Source organism: Malurus melanocephalus, unplaced genomic scaffold (assembly GCF_030028575.1).
Source record: "Malurus melanocephalus ecotype Western Australia unplaced genomic scaffold, MMel_1.1 scaffold_267, whole genome shotgun sequence".
Taxonomy (NCBI): Eukaryota; Metazoa; Chordata; class Aves; order Passeriformes; family Maluridae; genus Malurus; species Malurus melanocephalus.
In genome coordinates this window covers 147,765-169,693 of record NW_026623499.1, presented here as the reverse complement: position 1 = coordinate 169,693, position 21,929 = coordinate 147,765, and the positions used below count along the sequence as shown (strand labels likewise).

The 21,929-nt window shown below is 36.8% G+C and overlaps 1 protein-coding gene across 1 annotated transcript in view; it reads left to right on the top strand.

Annotated features, from left to right (window-relative positions):
• Window positions 1-21,929, top strand: part of SPRED1 (sprouty related EVH1 domain containing 1) — a 60,916-nt gene that overhangs the window by 1,936 nt on the left and 37,051 nt on the right. The window lies entirely within an intron of this gene.

The following is a 21,929-nucleotide window of genomic DNA, read 5'->3' as shown; positions in this document are numbered from 1 at the left end:
AGGAATATAAAGTATTTTGAAACTTTTCTTGTGATCAGGAAGTTTAAAGTTGATTGCTGCGGTCTCCGAACCATAGCGTTACGATTTGCGATGTCGGGTGTTTGCTCGGGCTGATTTTATGAATGATGCGGTGACGGCCGCGGCCATGGCGGTGGGGAGGCAGCGCTGCGCCCATTGTATCTGTAGGTAGCTGTGAGCGGCCGGGAAGCCGCCGAGCTGACAGCCGGGGTGCGGACGGGGCTCCTCCGGCAGGATAGATGGATTTATCGTTTCACTGCCTACCTCCGAGCAAAGCTTGCGCACCTTCCCKTGCGCTCCCTAAACGCGGCGTTCGGGTCCCCGGGGAGCGGCGCGGACCGGGCCCCGAGGGGACCGGAGCCCAGCGGGACGTGGAGCTCGGGCGCTGCCGCCCGCGGCGCTGAGCGGACTGGGGGGAGCTGGGCCGGGGGGAACCGCCGGGCGCCCGCGGGGCCGGGAGCCGGGGCCGCCGCCGCCATGTTTCCTTTTTTTGTGAATCGCTCTCATTTGCATACCATTCATAAAAAAAAAAAAAAAAAAAATTACGAAAAAAGAATTGCTGTCACCACCGCTGACCTGCGGCGGAACCTGCCCTGCGGAGCGCCCGGAGCGGCTGCTCCCGGGCCGAGGGCCGGCCTGCGGCCCGCGGCCGGCGGCGGAAGGTCTCCAGGACCTGCTGTATTAATATGTGCTGTTCGCTGCTTGTTGACACAGTTATGTGGGAAATATCAGCTCGGGGAGGTGCTGGGAGCACGTGATCAGCTCCATTCATAAAATACCTGGCTGTCCATTCACAGTGCAGTAAGTGTCTGCATTCAGCAGCCTCGCAGATCAGACCTGCACGGGAAGGGAGAGGCAGCCAGGCCGGCAGGTTTATCGGAGAGGGCAGCAGAAAGAGGGCTTATGGCTGCGAGCATGGGAAGTCACTGTAAATGGGGACGTGGAGGGACGAGAAAGGCTTATTTTTATGGTTTATGTTTGTCCTTTTGCTTTCAAAGGGCATTAATTCAGATGTGCCTTCTTCCTGTACCATCTTACAATTAAGCAAGGAAGAGTTTTATTCRGAAAACGTTGAAATGTTTTCCCCTCCAGAAATACTTCATTTAAAAAAGAATAGTGAAAATCAAATTCATTATTATGAACGTGTTTTCAAGACAGTGTGTTAATCCATTTGGACTAACTTACATTTGATTAAACACTATCGCCTTACATCTGCAAGATACCAACATTGTGAAAAAGGAAGTCAGTCATACCTAATAAGGTGTCTGAAAATGTTGCCTGTTGTAAAATACAGGTGACAGTGAAGACAACTAGATTGATAGAAATCAACATTACGGTTCATTTTTGTCTGCTTATTTTGAGAATTTTACAGCAGATTAGCAGTCATAGTTTCTCCTTAACCTATGCCGTGGCTAAAGAGACCTCCGAAATATCAGAATGCCAGAAACATTTTAAATAGGGCAGAAATTGTTTAGAGGTCAGTGTATCATCTTTAATTTTAAATATATTGAAAATTTAAAAAACCCACAGTGACATTTACTGATGGAGGATCCTTAGCACAGATAATGTATTTGTTTGATGTAACTGTTTTGTGGTTGCCAGTGTTAAAATGGTGATGTTCATTGCTCATGAGTACGCTATTACATTATCTTAACAAATTACACTGAGGTGATTCTTAATTATACAGTCATGGAGTGGAGGAGGCTTGTTGTTAGTACAACCTAAGAGAATACCTGAATTATTACTAGTCTTTACCTGATATAAGAAAGCTCACATACAGTATTTGCTTTGAGTTTATTCAGTGATGCTACAGAAGTAAATGTGTTCTTACATAAATACCCTTACAAAGCACTATAAAAAATGCTTGTTTTTAAAGAATGGATTGTTCCTTTTTTTTACTTCAGTAAAATAGCAGAAGAAAAATAAGAAGGTCTCTACGTTGCTTTGCTTTTTTTGACAGCATTTTTGGCGTGGCCAGAGTCATCATTTCTTTCTGATTGCTTTTGCACATAGCACAAGCGTGTCACTTTAAATGGTTGGGAAATATCATTGAAATGCCAGATAAACCATTTGTAAAAATAGGACAGATCTACAAATTGAAATTCATCAGATATTAAAGTTCACTGTGTTTAATCTTACCAGTAGAATTGATGACATCATGACATCAACGGCCTTGCGTTCATTAACAGACCTTTCGGCGTATGAGCGAATACGGGTACTTCGCAGTGCATTTTGTGACATTGTGGCTACCAGGAATTTTCTGGTAATTGGGCCTTATTCTTTGTTTATAAAACTTCATTTTACAGAGTRAGATATAAATATTTGAGGTGTCTAAAATTTGACCTGAGTTAATAATACATTCTCAGTGGTGGGGGAAAACATTCATTAAAAAGCTACATTAAGGACTACTAGGTTTCTTTTTGGTCGTGAACATACAGAAGGCAGCCTTATAAAATTCTGATCCTCAGATAAATCTTCATTGGTGATTTTTACATTGTTCTTGTAATGATGTTATTGTATTTGTCAGTTAGGTGTTAATTAAATGAAAGTATTTCTGTATTTCCAAATAATTTTATTTTTTCCTCTTCAGTGATGTTTTGCAGTCAGGGTAGTCAGCATCAACACAATATATTTGGAAAAACTGATCAGTTTTTAAATGAAAGCATTTCTAGGATTTGTGGACTCACGGGTCAATTTGTTACTCACATAATTCAACATAATACTGTTAAAGGAGGCATGTCAGTATGCATTGTACAAATTCCTGTTTTGGTGGCAGGTTTTTATTGCTGTCTAGAAATGTTACTGAATTTCCGTGTTAGGTAAAACAGAATAGTTGTTGCGCTGTGTAGTCCTCATTCAATAGGGATGAATGATGACAGGCTTAAGATGGAGTCTGAGTTGCTGCAGTCGGAAAGTAGGAGCACTGCTTTACTGGCTTGTTTACTTTCCTCTGTATTGCAGGTGGTCGCTTTATTTATCGTTTATCGTTTATTTCAGGGAATGCTACTGCTCTTGAATTATATTCAGAGTTGCTTTTTACATACTGTATTCTTACAGATTCAGCTTGTCACACACTGATTGCTTTACCACATAAATACGGGAAACCTTATACTCATTTTCCTAGATAATTTAATTAAAGAGATTATAAATTAAGCACAGAGTATATTCTAATGCTGTGTGCCTAGCAGCCTTCAGGTTATGATGCTATAARCATCCCTAAGTTTTGATTTGAAAAAGTAAAAGTTAACTAAATTTTTAAATAAGGTGTTTATTCATGTCTTACTTCAATATATATGAAAATACTGTTTGTACTTCATTTGTGCTTCAGATTTGTATTGAATTTGTCTTACAAGCCCAGATACTGAAAGATTAATGTGAAATTGTATCACAGAAAGTAAGGCCAATTAGTTTGGGCTTATTAGTTTGGGGAGGATTTTAACACTTTCCAGCAGGCTWATTTTCGATCTGTTACTTAGTGCATATATAGACACTGAAATTCTTCATCGCTTAATGAAAAGAATTTGTAAATAGAAGCTTTTTTTTAAGGAAAGGATCTTCTAATAATAATTCATTAAATCATTGCAATTGTGATATATTTTCATGTGAGGGAATGGTTCCTTACAGAGTCCTTGGGAGGCTTTTCCAGTATTATGAATGGATTCTTGCTGTCTGTTTGGCTTTATGTTGTGTGACACTGTTTTGAAGGTGAAACTGAATTTGCATGTTACATAATCTGAGAGTCAGTTGGGGGGGGTGTTATTTTTACTTTTTTTCCTTTTCAGAAAAGGCTCACCCTAGCAACAGTCCTTGATTACTGTTATATTGCAGAAAAATGCTTTTGGATGTTTCAGCCTAACTGGAGCCAGCCTTAATACTTGAATTCAAGAATGCCAAGTGTTTCCCTTGTTTCTTCATTTAAAAATGCTCTTGAAGTGTTGAAGTGACAGTGAGGACATCAGCATGTCTTTTAAAAGTAAAGATATTTCTTGAAAAGAATATATCTTGACAGGATCAGAAGTCACAGGATAAAATCCTGGTGGGTTTGGTGTAAATGCTGTCAGTTTTGTTTGTTATTTACCCATTCTTGTGTATATCTGGAGAAATTGTATGTATAGGTGATGACTTGATGGGATTATGACAAATACCGGAAATAAAAAACTCTCTTCAGAGTATTGGCACAAGTTTAAAAAGGAGGCAAAGGAAATAATTTTGTCTTTTTTTATTTTTATTTCTGTGATTCAAAAAGAGTGACTATGATAGGACGTACAATATATGTTGTCTTAAATGCCATTTAAATGTTTGCATTCTCCCTTCTACTCTTCTTCCTCAGTTAGAACATGTTACAGTTTACTGAAAGAAATTTGAAAGATGTCTGGAACTTGCCATATTGTTCAGGATCCCGTTTTTTTTATGGCTGAGGAGAAGTAAATACCTATTTGAGAAGGAAATATCTCTTTTTCCTTTCTGTTCTAGTGTGCAACAGTGCTTAAGTAAATTTTAATTTGTCAAGTTACTGAATGTCTGTAACTGATTGCAAACAAAAATTCAATGGTCCCCAAAAATGCGACATTTGTTCCTCTCCCTTGAAAATATTTATACCTCTTTCCGAAGGAGCTCTCTTGTTAAGTATCTATTTAATTAATGGCACATAATGTGCTGCAAAGTTTCCAGATGAAAATTCAGTAAAATGTAAACACACTTGCAACAATTTTTATATTTCTCATACTTTGTTAGGTGTGTCTTCTATCATCAGCAATTCTTATTTTTTGATGGAAGGAAAAGGACTGAATGTATTGGCATATATTTCTAGACATAAGACAATAGTGATACATACTTCTATTTCTYGTACTCTGTAAGTGAAGATTTTGGGTTTTTTTGGTTTATGCATAGGTTATGCTTCAGTAAAATCTGTTGGCTGGCACCATTCCCTGTGGTTTTTCTCATTCACAAAGTGATAATATTTTGTATATGGTAAAATACTTCATGGTATGTCATACTAGCGTAAGCGTAATACCTTTCCTACCTGAAAATTGTAATAGGAATCTATAAGACTGCAGTGGTATTGAACAGCACTTATTTGTATGAAGTAAGCAGACATTTTAAGTGCATGTTTTCTAATATTTTCAAGCTTATCTTAACACACGTTCAAGCTGATATCTGTGATATCAGTTTGTTTAAAAATTAATATTAATTTGTATATATTCAGGTCTGTATTTTAATTTTCTCCTACATACAAGCAAGGAAAAAAAATACCTCTAACAACCTACAAGTCTTTAGATATGCTAAGGGACAAAAAATTTGCATTTAAGTGTTCTGAATGCTAAAATTTGTTTATAAATGTGGTTCTGATTAAATAACAATTCRCTTGCTACACACAGGCCCTAACTCCCAATGCTCCAATTTAGAGGGGGAAAGCTGATAATGATGATAATATTATTACTGTTATTATTATTATTTTATCCCAACATAATGATGGTAAATGAATCTATCTATGGAAGGAGATCACTCACAAGCATTTTTTTTTCTGTAAGAACTCGGTGTCATGACAGTAAATAATTTGCACAAGGAAAATAGGCCATAGAAACTTCATCAGTTACTCTGTTCCATGCTGCACTGCTGCCTGATACCAAGCTTCCATTCACAAGGAAATACTTTTCATGTGCCCACTATGCAAGAATTCACCAAATGTGTATCATTGAAACAGCTAAACCATCTTAAAAATTAGGTGATGTAGCATCTGTTCCTTCTTCTTCTACCCCCGTCCCCCCCAGGTGTGTTCATTCCTGTGTCTTGACTACTGCTGTTCATAATATTTTGTTTAGGTAAGGAAGTCTAATTCTGTTACAGCAAGTTCAACACTCACCTATTCAGAACACCAGAAGGAATTGTGTGGCCCGAATGCTTGGCTTGAATGATTTTGTGAGCTRGTTTTTGACTGGAATGGTTTGCAAGGGCAGGTGTCATTAAAGCCTGCGGAACATGGTTGGGGTTTTTGAGGTTTTTTAAAAAAACTCCAAAACCAGTACTAAATTAATAGGCCTTACCCAAGATGATCTGACAACTGTTGTCAATCACCTTTTTTTTTTGACTCCTGCTGGCTAGTTGAGAAGTAAGTCTAACTGAAGTTTGACAAAGCAAAAATGAAACTGATTTCTTTCAGTTTTAAGTAAAATCAAATGCTGTCAACAAACAAGCCTATCAACAAAAAGCATCAAGAATCTCATTAATGAAACAAGTAATTACTGAAATCTAGTGTCACTTTTATTAAAAAATTGTTGCTGAGACTGACTGTCTTCCCTAAATAACGCCAGAACTGGTAAGATATAGCTGTCAGTGAGGATTCCTGCCAGGCATTTTTATTCCTTCAGAAATTGTGCAGAACTGTTTTGGTGAAGTGGTATAAACCTTGAGGGCAGAAGTGATTTCTCTCTCCTTAGCCTTTTGAAAGGATTAAGTAAGGGTAGTGAAAGGTGGGAGTACAGAGCCTGTTCTGATTTAGGAATTTTTATGTAGCTTCTTAGAAACTTTTCAGCCTCTCAGATGTGATAAAGTATTCTGAGCCCGGAGTATTTTCTTTCTGTGCATGGTGTGCTTATTCTGGATCCCAGTACAGCATGCCTTAATATGAGGCCTGTGATTGAGGCTGATGCACTTTGAACCTTGAACAGAAATACATTTTTAAAAGGTGTAAAGAAGCTAATTGCAGATTTAGAATGGGAATTCTAAAATGGGAATTCCTGAGGGTTTTTTTAATCTATGTATGGAGATGACCTTACTTACAAGAGTTGCATGTTTTTAAGCACTAATTATTACCGATAATCACTGGTCTTTGTTTGCTTTAGGACAGAATAATTTGGAAGTTTCCTAGTAGGACAGACTTAGAATAGGTTTGTTTGTGCCCTCTTCAGGGGGTAGTTAACTATATCATTACAAGTTCCACTTGTAATTCAAATGATACTGATCTGTCCTACTGAGGTATGACTGTGCTACTGATGATGAAAAAACATTTTGCTTTTATTTTGGGAGATTTTTTAAAAGATATTAATTGCTGATACCAGTTGTACATAATGAGCATGCCAAGGGAATGCAAAGTTGTAAAATAAAATGGTTGAGAACTGAGGTTGTTTATGCAAATACAATCCATGTGGCTAGGGTGTATGAATTTTGATGATTTTTGATAATACAGATCCAGAATTGTAATCAGATTGCCTGGGTTCTGCTCTCAAGCCTTCAATATTAGGAAATGCCTGTTTTCTTTTTTTCAACCCCTTGTCTCATTTAATGCACCTCCTGAGCCAGAGAGGAGGATTGCATCTTCTGGTCATGGATGGGGTGGGTCCATGTAATTGAAGACTACATCTAAACAGTGGTGTCACTCTTATCCTATGGGAAGTGTCATTGTTCAGGCCTGTAAATAAGTAGTTAAAATTCTATAAATAGAAGTAAGCAGTTAAAATTCAATGATGACTACTATTGAAAAGTAAAGCAATATTCTGACAGGTTTGTAATGAGGTTTTTTAATTTGGTTTGTTTCTTCATTTAGTCTGATTTTAGTCTTTAATCTTCAGATTTCAACTATGGGAGTATTTCAGATGTTGGTAATATTGCTGCAATTGCATCCAGACTTGCAGCGTGCTATTTCTTACATTCTTTCTGCTGATGTGATTTTCTTAATGCTTATCTGAAAGTTGGGGTTTTGGTGTCTCCCCCCCCCMCCCCCGCCACAGTTTGAAAGCTCTGTCTAGTTTTTTGAGAAGTTTATTTGAGGCATTAATACATTTGTAGTGTTGAACTTTATTTTGATTTGGTTCTTTTAAGGCTGTAAGGGCATCTGTTATGAGAAGTCACGTGCACCAGACACATGCATCACTCTGTGGCAAGTCATAGGGTGCCAGTGAGACTGTTAACAGTGTATGGGCTTACTTGCTGTGGAGGCACCTAGAGTGAGGTTTACCATTAAGCCTGGTTTCTCTGTGGTGACACATAGTTCAGGCCTGTAAGTGCAAGTTACTTGCAGTGCTTACTAATTTGAAAATGCCAGTTGCTTGTCATTTCTTAATGAGTACATACGTTTTCTATCTTTATCTTTTTTTCCTTTTTATGGGGGGCTGGGGTAGGTGAGGCAACTGGCAGGTGAGCTGTGTTCATGAAGTCTTTTGTTATGTTGTGCTCTGTGGTTCCCAAAAATCTTAGAGTGTGTAAAATCACCCCTTTATTACACAGCTGTTTCAATGCATTAAGGCCCATAATGTTTTCACAGAATCTTGCTTCATCTTCTACTTCTTTCAGCCTCCAGAAAACTTTTTAATGGATGTGTAACCACTGCTTGAGCAGTCTTGTGATGATCTCTAGCACAATACTTTCCTGCTTTCTGTATTTGTACTGAACGGTGCTAGCTTAAAATATCTTATATTGTCTTAGGTGTATCCAATTTGACACATCCTCTCCAAGAGCCCCCWTATGCACCTTAAAATGTACGTGCTTTGTTACTATGGTGATGGAGAAGAATTGTGCATGTTAACAACCCGTGTTAGGTAACGGAAGATTTGCAGAAATCAGTTAAGCATCTGCCTGGGGCACAGAAAACTCAATCTGTGACCATACCTCCACCCAGCCTCTTGGCTGCAGGCAAGCAGAGGGAGTCTTGTTATGGGATTACATGCTTCCCTGTTTTCAGGTTGTCTGAGGGGCAAAGACGACTTTTTGGTAGTGGTTTCAGAAGTTGAGATACTCTTGCCTTATCACATACTTTCAAGTATCTTCCATCATATAAGACTGTTCTGCATAGTGTAAAGGAGATGCTTGGGCAAACATATTGTGTGTTTGTCACTGACACAAACTCGATTTTGATTTTCTTTGGACTACCTGGGTTGACGATGCATGAATTCATTAGCTTTCATTTCTCAGTTATGGCCACCTGCAAATCCTGCACAAGGAGAACATGTCCACATTCATTCCCCTGAAACAAGGTAGAAAACATGAGCTCTTCTTCATCTATTAGTTGAATTCTGGATGAAGAACTGGTCTATTCAGGGAAGCTATTCCAGTACAACACATGAATTTAGAGTACTGTAGTTTACTATAGTGTAATTTCCTGCGGGGCCTTTTATTTTCCTAGTTCTGGAGTAAATTGAGGTTAACTAGGGGAAAACAAGCTTAGCTGGCTAATTAGAGGAGCTTTTTCAGGTTCCTCCTTTCTTTCTTTCTCCACTGTGCWTTTAAAAAACGCAGGATTTTTGCATTAATTACTTTGGTTTGTTTCTTTGTGGCTTCTTGTTTATTTCTTATTTGATTGTTTCGCTATTGCTGAAAGTGGCATATCTTTTCCACTTTTTGAATGTGTTGAAGTGTGTGTATCTCTAGTCATCCTCATAGGTTTTGGTTTGTTTTTAGTATTTATAGGAAGCATTTTCTCTGAGTATTTCTCTGTATTGGTGTTCTCATACAGATTATCCTGAAAAGCTTCTCTGGAAGGTAGGCCACTGGTTAGTGTCTCTGAGATGTTTCACTGGCCCATTGAGCATCCTTACAGGTCTTAATACCAGGGTTTTACCCTTGAGCAGCGCTAGCAAGAAGCCTGGTTTTTACCACAATAAAAACATAACCCAGATAAAAACATGTGTTTCTTTTGCTGTAGAAAGAGAGAATGCTTCCCACAGGCTACAGGTTCATCCTCTTTTCAGCAGTGAAAGAAGACTACATTACAAAAATGCTGAAAATCAATGTTGAGTCACTGCTACAAAAAATTCTTTTTTTATATATATTCTCAAACAAGTTTTCCTGAAGAAGAGCTACAGTTACATGTAGAACTCCTTTTCTGAACAAAATCAAAAAGTGTGGATTAGACCTGATGAATAAGTTTATCAAATCTATTACTTCAGCTGGTTTTTAGGCCTGTGGAGCTACTGGTAAATATAGAATTGGCTTCTCTATCATTTGGCAAATCTGTGCTGCTTGAGCTTGAGCCCCACAACTGAAGCTCAGTGGATGAAGTAAGAGCTTTTAGTTAGTTTTAAGATCCTCATTCTCCTTTCAGCAAGAGCATGCAAACAATGAGCTTTGATCAACTTAGCATCCCAGCTAAGGCATGATGTTCCACATCTCTGCCACATGCTTCAGGAAAAGATCATTTCAGTAGAGAAACTGCAAGAGAGATCCTAATTGTATTTCACATGGCCAAAGAGGAAGGATCAAGTGGTGCTTCTTAAAGGTAAAAGTAATTTTGGTCAGCTTTTCTGACATTGCTTCACAGTTTGTTTTAAAGGCAATTACARTCAGGTAGTGCAGAAATTGTAATATTACTACAGTAGAAATTATTTGCTTGCTCCATATTTTTTTTTTGTTTCGTCACTTATATGTATGTATTTTACAGTGGAGAAAACGTAACTGTCATTTCCCAGTTATAGAATTAATGTTCATGATCTAGGGTGTATTTAATGTGAGGTGATTTTTTTCCAGTGTTGTTACTGCTTGAGTGAGAAAAATACTCTCTTACTTTGTCTAAAGAATAAGACAGTTTACTTGATTCCTGAGGAATTCAGTCTTAACAGCTAAATTGAAAGATGCTGTTTAATTGTATCATTAACAACAAAAACTTTTGGTTGTATCATGTTTTCAGTAGGATGGAACTTCTGTTATCTTTATTTATACTGGAAAATTATGTTCTCCAAAGGACTAATCTTGCTTTCCTCTGCAATGAGTTCTTATTAAAACTCAGCAAATAATTTTGTCAGGATGTGCTCCTGTTTGTCTTTGTCCTTTGTCAGAACAAAGGACACTGTCTGACTAACAGTCATAAAGTAGGAAGGTCTTTTGGTCTAACCCTTTCTTCATGCATATTCCACTAGATCACAAGGAGCTCAGGTCAATGCTTCTTACAGTTTAAATAGCCACATAGTATTTGTATGCCTTTAACTTCCAATATGATCAGAAAGGATACTTACAAGCAGATCTTCAAAATTCCATGGGTGTTTTTAAAAGATGTAAGTAGATGCCTGCTCTCCCAAGCGGTATGAAGATCTGGAATGATATACCTGATATGTGCAATGGGTGGATTTGTTATAATGGTTTCTGATAGATTACATAATTTGAAATACTTAACTCGTCAGGATAGTTTRAGGGCTTTATTTGGGTTTGGGGTTTTTTTCAGACCTTTTCTGTTAACCTGTAAAGTATTTCAGAATGTAAGTACACATGCCATTTAAAATAGAAATAAAAGAGAATTCCATTAATGCACTGGATTTTATCACCACTGACAAATCTAGTTTCACTAAATATAAAAGTACTGGTGCTGTCATTTTGACACACAAAATAACTTTTGTCTCTCTGCAGTTAATAGACCCTCTTAAAGCAACTAAAGCAAATTTACAGTTGAAATCAGTTAATGAGAGAGAGTGGGAGTAGATTTATTTAAAATCTACTGAACTTAAATGCTCACTTGTTTGCTTTTTAATGGTAAAACAGATCTGTGGTTTGAAATGGTTTGGGGAAGTTGTGACAAGGCAGATGATGATTCAGAAATGTTTGAAGAGTGCAGAGGGGTCAGCTACAGTTTCTCCTTTCTGGGAGATTGGAAATGTCCCTTTGAAAACGCCTGAGAAACTCAATAGATATTGAAGATGTTCAGAGGTGCCATTTCTACCTGGACAGTGTTCCAAGAGCTCCACAAATTAATAATGATTTAGTACGATATTTTATTATTCTTAACATCTTAGTGCTGCTGTTACCTGAAGATGATAATGCTTTGCATGAAAACATAAGAGTTTTCATAAAGGATCTGGCAAAAATTCTTGTTGACATCCTTTTCTGACTTTTCCATTTGCTGTGGAACTTGGTTAAGATACATATGCATCTGTTTCCTCCTCAGGAGGTATGAGTTGAAATATATTATTTGTTTCTGGATTCTTTGGTGGGGAACTTTACCATGTAGTTTTTCRGAGGGCTTAATTTGACTTTAGCAAAAATTTAGGTTTGGGTAGTTTATCTGTTCTTAATTCAAATTTCATGTTTTCAGGCATTTAGAAGTAAAAGCAAACTGGAATTACTATGCCAGCCTATGCAGTTTTAATCCTTTGGTGTCATTCGCTGTTCATACTTGATGGTAGAACTTGAAATTAGTCTTTATCTAAATGAAATGTTTCAGTATCTGAATATACTCCAASAGTATTTCTTTCTTGAAACTGTTTGCCTCACAAGAGCCATGTGAATAAGGTGATGAGGGAAAATGTTTAGCATGGTATTCGAGGGAAGAATTTAGTTATTCAGTTTGGTTAGGAAACATATTGAATTTATGGTCATGTCAGTGTCAACCACTTGCTTACTGATATTAAGGTGGTATTTTAGATAGAGAAAGGGATYGGGAGGTGCTTGTGCTCTTCGGTTTTGGCCTTGAGTAAGGACCTCATGAAGTAGGGAGGAGACTGCCTGTGTCACTTTCTTTCAAGTGTCCATTCAGTCAAGGCTCATTCATTAATCCTTGGTGGGTTTGTTTGTTTTGTTGGGTTTTTGTTGTTGGGATTTTGTGTGGTTTTGTTTAGGGTTTTTTTTTTTTAAGATGTGTCTTTGCACTAGATACAATTGAGGTGCAAACAAAGGATTTATTAATTAAAAGTTAGGTAAATATTTCAAAATTTACCTGTGTSTTCTGTTTAACTGTAGGTCTGCCATTTTTGTACACAAAACATGCTTAATGGAAATCAATTAAATTCAAGTAAATTCTAAGTGGTTATTTGAGTCAAGACACTACTGATTCTAAGTGTAATTCATATAGGTTTGAGAGAGCTGCTGAGTGTTTTAAATTACTTCTTTTTCCCCTCATAGCTGTTAGTGTTGTTGGACTGGAGTTAATTTGCACCAGCACTGGTTTGGTTGCATGCAACACTTTCTCAGGTGTAAAATCTTCTTTCAAGGTGTTATTAGGGAGAGAAAGGTATCGAATGAAAATAAGGATAGGCCTGTGGAAGGGCTGAAGTAAAACTGCTGTAAGGGCTACCTGTGTCTACAAAATGTATTAATTCCTTACCCCTTATTAGAGCTGTACCTTCTGCCAAGACAGGTCTGCTATTCCAGCTGGGGCTTGCAGGAGGTGATGTATACCATTCTTTYAATTCTCAGTGGCATTGATGGTAACTGAAACTACTTTTCTTTGCTCCTGTCTATCCTTGTTAGAAGTTGAAATGAAAGGCAATAAGGAATAAGACAAAGCTGAAAGAAAAAAATAAAAGACTGACAAGGAGAGAAATCTAGGGCCTGGTTTTAGGTATGTATTTAAAAATCAATTAGGCAAACTGCTTGCATTAAGTTTCTAAAATTATTTCAGTTGCCTGTCTTACAATTTGAAAGCTCTGATAGCAGATTTTTAAGCTTTTTTATTGAAGCATATAATGTAGTGAACATTGAAGTCCTTTATTACAACTGCTTCTCATACTGAATTATTGCCCTGTTGCCCAGTGCATTGGGTTCTGGAAAAATACCTAGTAAACTCTACAGCCTAAATGATGTTCTGTTTGGCAGTGTTGCAAGCTATAGATAGTTTGGCTAAGAATTGCTTCCAGTCCTACCAGTGGTATCCATGACACTAGTAAGAAAGCACTTTTAGGCAATTTTTATCRGCTTCACTTGTTAGCTTTCTTGCTACGTTAAAAGAATGCCCAACACTATTCTGAAACTTTAAAGAAAATGCGAAGAGAAGTTTAAATGTCTCTGTGGGCTATGCAGCTGCCACTCTTTATATGAAGAATGACAGGCTTCACCAGAATGTCTGGCTCTTAAAGCAGGAGACCATGATGCTGAAACACATTAGAGCAATGTTATTTATATTCTGCCAAAAGCAATTATCCTGCAAGACTTATAAATATGTGTTAGCTTTTATGTGTGTGATAAACTCTACAGACTTCCACAGAGATCTCTAGGTCTACTCAGAGTGATATATTTAAATTTTTGCAGGACTGGAGCCCAAGTGTTTGCATAAGAAGATGTTTCTAGTTGCAGGCATATGCTGATTATTCAGTAGCATGGCAGGAGTGTTTCTTTGGGATTGGTCTTTTACAATTAGGATTGTTATTATGCTGAGCTAAAGAGTTTTATATTTAATAGTATTTAATAAGAATTGTTTTAAGAAACTTGTTAGGATCCACTGGTATTTCTTTTCAGCAGCAACTTCTAGGCTCCCAAGGGCTCTTATCTATCCAAGTACCCTATTTTTAATTTCTGTGAATCCTTTACTTTTCTTTCCCATGAAGATTTATTACTCCTTAAAAATATCTTCAATTAGCTACTTAAAGCCCTAAAAGTGGCTTTGTTCTGTGCTATGTCTTTTTGTCACCCTTTGACAGAAAATGAGCTCCACTGTTTGAGAGGAAAGGCCTCTACTTTGGATCTTGGCTACCAAATAGAGCAGCTTTTCTGTTCACCCCACAGCTGTTGTTAATGTTTCATTCTGCAACTGCTAGAGGATGGGCAAGTAACCATCCTCATAGGAGACAAAAATATAACTCCATTAGTCAGCTGGCGTGGGTTGTTGAAGCAAAAATGCAGGCAGTATTTTCTCCTGGTGGAGAAAAATCCATCACATCCTATTAAAGTTGCCATTAGCTGACTATGGGACAATGTACATTTCCTGAGTTCATGATTGCCTGTTCTCCTTACTTTGATGGCTGTCTACTTTAAAACTTGTAATTTAGTCAAACTATTATAAGATCATGTTACATCTCTGGGGTTAAATTTATTTGACATATAATCTGTCTGGAAAAAACCTTTAAGAAGCACTGGTGCTTTCTACCAACTGAACCTCAAATTTTTCAAATTATTGTTGTGTGAATTAGTGAACCTTATTCCTGAAGAGGTTCTATGAGCTTTCTCAAATCTGTATAGCCATATAGGAATTCTAAGATTTAGTGTTTAAACTCATTGATACTTATTGTACTTGATTGAACTTATTGTTAAACATAGATTTTTAAGTTTGTATCAAAGGTGGGTTTGTATCAAAGGGGTTTTTTTTTGACATTTTTTGATGGGGTTGTTTGGGTTTTTTTTTTTTTTTACAGATGTCTTCTGAAGGTTGAAAATGTGGTAGGATAGTGACATCTTTGACATTCTCTTGCTAGTATTCATTGTAAAGTTTAGGTCAGGGAAAGTTATAGTCCTTCAACTTTTTCACACTAACATTTGAACTCTTAAAGTTTTTGGATGCTTAATCTTCCTAACATGAAGTTATTACATAAAGCAGAACCAAGAAAATTAAAAGGTTCCATCTTTTCCCAGCTGCTTAAGGAAATTATTTTTCTTTGGTGTTCTGGAAGTGCGACAGTGTTTTGGAGGAGGATGACTCTCTCTCTCTCTAAGAGTAACACATATGTGGTCAGGCTTCCTAATTTAATGCTTAGGGATTTTGTTAAAATTCCATATTTCTTTAATTGCTTATGCGTTTTTTTTAAATGTGGTGTGTACAGAGTGAGATGTACAATCTCTTAAATTGAGAGGATGAATATTTAGCCTTAACACGAGGATTGAATGGTTCTTTATGGTAACACTTCTGGTATTAGTGTCTCAAATGTCGTAGGTTATTGGTTGTAGGTCACAGGTGCATTAGCAACTATACATTAAAGGCAGATTATTATGCAGTCTTGTGCTGTGTGGCCAATGTCTCTTTCCACGTTGTGTAGGATATTGATGAAGAAATTATGCAGTGGGAAACCATGGTTTAGTTTTGGTCTTTATTGCAGTAGTCTTTCAATACAGGCAGTTCCTATAGGAGTTGGATGTATCTCCAGCTACTTGGCKGTTGTTTGTGATGGTTTTCATGTTTCTTTAGGGCAGGTAATAGGCAATGCTTTCTGCTGCTTTGATTTTGCTCCCTATGCCCTCTGGTAGAGCTGCTTCTTATTCTCAGTAAGTTATCTACGCGGTGGCAAAGTTATCTATGTGGAGCAGAAAAGGTAAAATAGGAAAATTAGATTACTGTGTTGTTATACAAATATAATCACTCTACTTGTTGAATTAAACTAAAAATTAAAAATTTCATAGCTCCAGCTCCAGTTTTCTGTCAAGTCACTTCCTTGCATGTTCATGTAAGTTGTCTAGMCTAAAACTTAGTATTAAAAAGTTGACAATATTTTGTACTATTTACACAAAARCTTGGTTGCTGGGCTATGAGCTGTTGTAAATTATTATTGAAAATAAAGTCTCTGTAAAAATAATTTTTAACTTCCCAGAAAAGAACATGAGCAAGATCCTATTTCAGTATTTGATCAGACCTGGTTTTACTGGTTATACTCAGGTTCATGGATCTAAAGGTTAGGCTCCTTTAAGAATTTTATCAGCTCTTCACTGAGAGTGCATAGGGGAGTATCTCCTGAGGTGCTGTGAGTTGGAGTGCTTTTCCTACTGGATTTTTGCAGTTTGGTGTTCAGTAAAACTTTAATGCTTTCCCTTAATGAAAGGAAAACCCATCTTCACTGTGTTTCTGATTGGCTTGGCTTTGCCTGGCAGCTTCCAGGCAGCTGTGGAGGTTCCTTTTCAGATTCTAACCTTTCTCTTTAGTCTCACTCTCCCACAGTGGGCTTATCTTCTGCATGCATTGCTCATCAAACAGGCACTGTTTTTTCTTCAATACAGTAATTTTCTTTAAGTCAAGTCCTTCCTGCATGCTAAACTATACAGCTGAGTCTTTGGTTTTGCACTGGGCCACTTGAAGTTGCATGTARGCTGCTAGATAATTTTGTGGGAAGTTGGAGCATGCTTCTGTGGGTATGGGCAGGGTTGCTCTTGTCCTTGAAGTAACATTTTCTCTACTTCCTGCTTGTTACATTAATATATAGGCAAGCAAGATGTAGGAACTGGTCTCTGAATAAAAGGCATGTGGACACTGGTGTCAGTAGGCTTTTGCTCTTACCTGCTTCTCTTCAGATTGGCTTGGTAGGAAGCTTGTTTTGCCTCTTGCAAATTGAAAGAGATTGCCATATGGTCTGGTACAGTTCATGTACACAACTGTGATCCAGTAGAGGAAAGGCAAACTCCCAACCCCCCTACTGCTGTTTCAGAAAGGAACAGACAGGAGGAAGTAGGAGTGAGAACAGATTTCTGGATAGATTGGTAGGCAGTGGGGTGAATTCTTAGCACTTCCCACCAGAAGCCTATTCTAATAAGCATCGGGTTTTAACTGTGTGTATGCTGCTGAGGAAGACAGAATATGAGTACGAAGAGTAAATGCATGAATTGACTTAAAGGGATAATTTCAATTTAAAATCATGGATGTATTTCATACCTTGAAACAAGGCTGTGGTGCTCTCAACTCCAGCTGTGTGAAGCTAATCATGGCTTGATTTTTTTTTGTTTTAACCTCCATTTTTTTAAAACTATGCATTCAACTGAACATGCACTACTGGCTTTATCAGAAAAACACTGCTATAGCAGTATTCCAACTGAATGAGACTTTCCTATGGTTCATACCTGTTGTTGGAAGGACATGTGTAAATAGATCTACAGTGATTGAAATATGCCAAATGCAGCAGAAATTTTTTTCCTTTGTTTCTGGGTCGTTTAATGCAAGGGGGTAATGCTACTTGTTCCCAGAGTGTACAGGAGGAACAAATGGATTTTTATGTTCGACAAATGGCTAGGAYACTGGTCATCAGTTTGAGTCTGATTTAAATCTTTACTCTTTTAATGAATTAAAGTAGTAAACAACAAAAGAGCAATCTGTTTAGAATTAAAAAAATTTGTATAGACTGTAGAGCATTTTTTATGGCTTTTCTCTGTATAAAAAAGTATTTTATACATGCCTCCCTCAAAATTAGTATTTTACATAAGTCTTTTGAAAACTATGTAAGCCTGCATTTCTGTTGAGGAAATGTAGTTTTGGGTTGCCAGTGAAAGGCGTAGTTTGCATTCACCTACACAGCCTTGGCCCTAAATGTAAGGGGCACATGACTGAAGGTGGGTTGGGGCACTGATCTGCTAAAACAATCTTTTTATGAGTATGGGTTTTCTGTTTGGTTGCACAACCAGTCCACTTAAATTAAATCAGTATGCAACTGTAAACACAATGGAGGTAGGAGAATTGTATCCCAAAACTGGAGAAGAAAAGGGAGGGAATTCAGGCTGGATTTAGGTGTATTCCCATTATCCCACAAAAGCAAATAATATTTGCTACAGACCTGCAGATGCTGAATCACTGATGGAGCTCTATATTTAGATGGCTCCTTAGACGTCTCCTGTGAATAGCACCTTGCAATTAATGAGGAACTCAAAAAATGAGAGATCTATGTAGCATGTATGTGCTATGCATAGTATAGGGTACTCCTATCACACAACGGTTCAATGAAGCATCGCCCTTTAATTTGTCTCCTGGAGATGCATCGTCTGTCTGTGTCAAAATGCTTACATGAGTGTAATCTGGAAGCTGTTTTTCTTTTGAGTGCCTATTTACTGGAATCCGGTGTTTAAAATTTGAAATCCACAGGTTGGTTTTTTTTTTTTTATTTCCTTGCATTCCCAACAATCAATGAATAACTTTCTGTCGATACTGATCCTTGTTAAAGGATGAATAGCTGCAAAACTTGTAGGGTTTTCATGTTTGGGGCTTTTTTTTTCCTTCCTCTTTTGTAGAGCGGAGATTTGTATTTCCTCTCCCTTATGCGCTTTGCATAATAATGCAGGACCACAAACTGGGGGAAAAAAAAAAGTGATTAGAAGCAACAGTGGTTCATAATGCCAGCAGTACTGTCGTTTAGAAATTTTGTTTTAYCAATAAACTGACTAATCTTAATTTAAATTTAAATCATCTGCTTTACAAGTAGTTAACGGTATGGTCACTTCTTCAGTTTTTGTTAGGGTTTATTATGAATAAATGTTTTGTAGCAGAAAATGTTCAGTTGTCAAGTGAAATGTTCTAGGTTGTTTTTAAAGGCTACTTTTCTATTTTAAAACCTATTTAGGGTGATATTTCCTTGAGTATTGGTGACTAGGCATCAATGAAGATGAGGTGATGAATCACTTCAGGCAATCACATTTGTTTGGTATATATTAAACTTCTTCCAAATAGAGGCTGCTATGATTCCTTTCCAGTGAAAAGATCCAGAGTGAGTACTCTTAACCCTTCCTGTGACTTATAGTAGTTTGCATTCAGACTTCTAAATTCATACAGTAGGACTGCAATTTTTGTGCTAATTTATTGTCAGATAATAGTTTTATTAGTATAAAAGTTTGGCCATATATGCTTTATCAATATTTTAATGTGCAGGATGGTAGTACTCATTTCTTTTATAACTGTACTGAAAATACTAGGTTTAGCATGGATTAATGATATAATGAATTTAAAGTTACATGCAGGTTATATGTGCTTAAAATTGATTCTCATCTTGTGATATATTTTCAAATTTTATTTCTTGAAAATTGTGATTTCTCTCATTACATCATGGAATGAACTTCTTAGTGTTCAGAACACCTGTTTTCTGTTCTACCAGAGCTAATCCCTTTGCACCTTCTGGAATCAAGAGTGCTTTCCTTTTGTATTCAGTTATTGCATAAAGGAAATTGTTTCTTTTGTTAGCATGTAACTGGGCTTTACTAATAAAAAAAGGCCAAAACCTCTTACAGTAAGAATTCAGAGAAAGAAAAAAACTTGTTTCTTGGAAGGAAGAACACTTTTTTCCATTACTTCTTTATGTGTTTTGTTTTCATAATTCCATACATGTGAGGCCAAAAAGCTTGAATATTAAGTTTTTCCTTTATGTTGATACTGCAGAAAAAAGGTTAAATGTCCCAAACTTTGTCACTTAATCCTAGGTATTAGTATTGTTAGTTGTGTCTTAGTCTGAAAATACATATTTAACATAGATAAGCAGGCAAGCTCCAACTGAGCTGAAATGTGACTGACCCTTTTTTGTATTCCATAGGGGCTAATGTGAATGAGAGTTAGGCAGCAGTTGCTGACAGTGAATCAAACATTCATACACATGTTCAGATGCTGCTCAGGAGCTTGTGGTAATTTCACATCTATAATATTGCTGTGAGCAATTATGGGATAGTCTTGTGGCAAAATCAGTAGTGTATTGATTAAGGTTGTATAATGGTTCTGGGTTGAAGTTAGTCTTTCCTTCGAATTATTCTTGATTCACATCAGTGTTCCCAGTGTTCATCACTGCAAAGCTGCAGAAGCAGTGGAGAAAGTGCATSGTAGAAATAAATTAAGAATGCAGAGTTCTCCTGGCAGCAGTGCCAGATCATATTAAAGTGCTTATAACAATAATTGTAGTGTGTAGGTATGCAAGTTGCCTTGGATTTATTAGTAGAAGATAGTGTAGAATTGTCAGTAGTTTCGTGTTCTCCTGCAAGGCTATGTCAAAGGACCTCCTGAGATCATGCTGCAGAATGTAGTTTCAGGTAAGATTAAAAGAAATCTGATTGCTGTGCATTTTCAGCTGTCTGCTTCCTCATTGGAAATGCTTCTTACAGTCATTCTTTCCACTTCTTTTTGATGCTTACGGGTTTTCCACCTCCTAAAACTGTTAATATGGGATAGATTATGATACAATAACTTGTGTTTGCTGGAAATCAATAAACAGTTAAAACCAAAAGATTCTGTCAGAMTCTGGGTTTTTAAATTGGAACCAATCTAAGCAAATTTTTTCTAACTTGAATTTGGCTGCAAGGTTTTATGCTGCCCTTTTAATCCAGGAAAAAAATCAGTGTATTATAGAAAGCCACAGCATAAGAATTGCATGTGAAACAACGATGTGCATTGTGATTATGCTTCTAATTGATAAAGGGCACCTAGTTTTTCCTCATGTGTCAGCTTCTTGTTTGGGAAAAGGAGATACTGTTTCCTTTCTCTTTTTTATTCTCTCTGCTTATTCTGGTTTTTTTTTTTTTTTTCTTTTTCCTTTTTTTTTTTTTTTTTTTTTTTTTTTTTTTTTTTTTTTTTTTTTTTTTTCTTTTTTTCTCATTCTCCTTTTTTCTCATTCTCCTTTTTTCTCATTCTCCTTTTTTCTTCATTCTTTTTCTTCTCTGCTCATGTTATTTACTTGGTAGGGGAGAATTTATACAAGCCATATTCCCTACCCCTGTCTTTTCATATCACTGACTTTTGAAATGTCTGTTATTTCACTTTTGTTATTTGAGTTTTGGCATTTTTAGCTCCCTCTTCTTCCCCTTTAATAAATCTTAGGCATTCGGGKTTTTTTTCGGTGCTTCCTAAAGAAATGATTGTGTCAGCTTTTTGCATTTTTTTATTATCTTTTTATGATAATAGGCCATATTGGCTTTTTTTTACTCGGTCTCTTGTAAAAATGCCTCATATAGATGGTTGTGTTGAATATTGGTCACACAGTACTTCCCAGTCAACACAAGGGTGAAGAAAACAAGGATGTTCTACAAGGATTTAGCTACCTAATGGTAGCTAAAATTGCAGTGGTAGTTCTAGAATTCTTCTACTCAAATAATCGCTTCTCTCAGTATTATTTTTAAGTACTTATTGACTAAAAATTTATTTTATCCGTCCCTTCCAGTGTTATTAAAATTACAGGCAAATTACTCTGTCTGGGAATTGCTGCATGGCTAGAAAAGATTCTTTCTTCTCGTCCAACCTAATATAACCTCTTAATATTTGAGCAGTCAAATTTTAMAAGCAGAACTCTCAAAACCACAATTTCATGTCCTATATGTAAAGCTTATGCATGATGAATGCATTCCCAATGTTGGGTTTTGAGTGAAATGTACAGACTTCTGTCAGTTGAACAGAATTGTATGGTACAACCAATACTTGAGACTTAAACTCCTAAAAAGTGAAAATTTTGGCTCAAAATTTAGAGTTTGTTATCATAACTAAAGCAGTTACTTGTAATACACTATTGGTCTTTTGACCTTGCTGCTTTTCAGGATGCATAATAAAATGCTGTCTGCTTTTCTTCAGT